The following is a 2,500-nucleotide window of genomic DNA, read 5'->3' on the forward strand; positions in this document are numbered from 1 at the left end:
ACCTAAGTTACACTGCACCTTAACCTAAGTTACACTGCACCTTAACCTAACTTACACTGCACCTTAACCTAAGTTACACTGCACCTTAACCTAAGTTACACTGCACCTTAACCTAAGTTACACTGCACCTTAACCTAAGTTACACTGCACCTTAACCTAAGTTACACTGCACCTTAACCTAAGTTACACTGCACCTTAACCTAACTTACACTGCACCTTAACCTAACTTACACTGCACCTTAACCTAACTTACACTGCACCTTAACCTAACTTACACTGCACCTTAACCTAACTTACACTGCACCTTAACCTAACTTACACTGCACCTTAACCTAACTTACACTGCACCTTAACCTAACTTACACTGCACCTTAACCTAACTTACACTGCACCTTAACCTAACTTACACTGCACCTTAACCTAACTTACACTGCACCTTAACTGTCACATGTAACGTCACAGGAATGTAGCTTTGCCTAACAGCAACCCTCTGAACATAGTTCACTGCTTGGATCCTCTGGTGTCATGTGTATTTCTTGATGCCATGGTGCGTACCCTCACATAAAGGTCTTTCGAGTGTTGCGTACTTTCTACACAGTCCCGCTAACCACTGGAAGGGTGTACCGCTACAGAACGAATATCGCCCTCCCCTCCTGCCCTTCCAAGCTGGTCGGTCAGGCGTTTGTTTGTGAAATGAGCCTTGCAGCTGTTCAGTTGCATTCGGTTGTCGATGCAGTCAGTGTACGTTGTGGTACGGCCTGTGTGGACTGTCCGCTGATGTACGCGTAACCCACACTGATCATCCGTCGTTACGTACTGAGTGACATAATGTGGCACATGCTTGACCGTACACCGGCTGCGCCCTACAATGGCGAATCATAAGGGCCATATGTTGTGCACGATGCTACTTGTCTCGTCTCCCCATTACAGCGAGATTGCACTGTTGTACGCCGTACAGACATGTGGTAAGTAGGTACGGACGAAAGTATTGCATGTTGGCCCCCCCCCCCTCCTCCCTCTGCCGGGAATCAGCGTGAGCCGTCTGTTGATGTAGCGACGAGGGTTTTCCTATTTAATCGTATTGCCCCACACAACATGATAGCACGGTGGACCGCGTTCCACATCTGCGACATGCTACAGAGGCCGGTTGACAGTCGACCGCGCAAGGGACATTGCACACGTGCGCGGACCATCTTCCACGTGTTCTCTCGTGTACATGCCGCAGTGTGTATGTGGGCTGATGTAGCGTGTCGTGACACATAACATGCAGGCATGCCAGAATCGTAGATTTCGCAAATGTAGATTGACGTATACGTTTGCTGCCAAAGATCCGCAAATGAACTGGAAATCAGTTGTTGAGCGGTTGTTCGCGCTGCAGGTGCATCGGTGATAGCGACGATCGGTACATCTGTGAACCGGTTGTTTCGGCGGTACCCGCCATGCCCCCGAACCTGAGTTGGCCATGTGGGTATGAAGCGATACGAGGCTGTGGCTTGGCGGGACAGTCCCCGGCCGGTGAGGGGGGGCCGCCCGGCGTGCTGGCCGCGCGCTGCGTGAGCGCACGCACTACAGCCGGCTGGTGGGGGGCGCCCAGTGGCAGGAGCGCCGGCCGACGGGCCCGGCTGGCGTCCCAGCTATGCGCCGGCGCACCCTGCGCGCGGCGCCAGGCGGCCAAAGTGGGTTCTGCCGAGCCCGGTGCGAAGCGCGGTGGACATCTGCAGTGTGCTGGTCCGATTGCGGACTGTGTGCGTTGAGGATGCGCCGCCGCCCGGCACTCGGCGTCGCGACGCCGTCTGCTGCTCGGTCGCCCCCAGCGGTTCTCGCAGGTGGTTTGTATCGCAGCTCTGCGGACGTGTTGGCGCGTGCGCTGTGCTGGGAGAGTTCGCTTCTGCACCCAAGTGGGGCTTTGCCCTTCTGTGGCGCTGGCGTTGGAGCTGCCGGTCACCGTAGGTGGCGCGTGTTGTTTCCCGCCGGCAATGCCACGACAGCACGCTCCCGGGCCTCTGTCGGCAGCGGCAAGCTCAGTTGGGAGCACGGGTGTTCGCACTGAAAGCGTCTACTCGCCTATCTCCGGGCGATTGCGCCTCTCTCGAACCCGACCAAGTACTTAGGACGGCGCTGCGCACCGCCGGGACCTGAGAGGGTTTCGAGGTGTATCGTGCAGGGGAGCTCAGCCTCCTCCTGTTTGCAGAATAATTGAGCGGACGCTTGCGTGTTCGCGCGGGCCCTCGGGACACACTCCCGGGCGGCCGGCTGCTCAGCTCTCGTTGACGCAGCTCCCTGGTTGATCCTGCCAGTAGTCATATGCTTGTCTCAAAGATTAAGCCATGCATGTCTCAGTACAAGCCGCATTAAGGTGAAACCGCGAATGGCTCATTAAATCAGTTATGGTTCCTTAGATCGTACCCACGTTACTTGGATAACTGTGGTAATTCTAGAGCTAATACATGCAAACAGAGTCCCGACCAGAGATGGAAGGGACGCTTTTATTAGATCAAAA

General features: G+C 55.1%; 1 non-coding gene across 1 annotated transcript in view; it reads left to right on the top strand.

The window, feature by feature from the left end:
* The first annotated feature begins 2,277 nt into the window (after positions 1–2,277).
* LOC126313769 (small subunit ribosomal RNA) overlaps positions 2,278–2,500 on the top strand; it is a 1,893-nt gene continuing 1,670 nt past the window's right edge. Inside the window, exon 1 of the ribosomal RNA XR_007555386.1 lies at positions 2,278–2,500. This exon is cut by the window's right edge and continues 1,670 nt beyond it. This is a non-coding gene — a ribosomal RNA (small subunit ribosomal RNA).

The sequence above is a fragment of the Schistocerca gregaria genome, unplaced genomic scaffold, assembly GCF_023897955.1.
Source record: "Schistocerca gregaria isolate iqSchGreg1 unplaced genomic scaffold, iqSchGreg1.2 ptg000499l, whole genome shotgun sequence".
Taxonomy (NCBI): domain Eukaryota; kingdom Metazoa; phylum Arthropoda; class Insecta; order Orthoptera; family Acrididae; genus Schistocerca; species Schistocerca gregaria.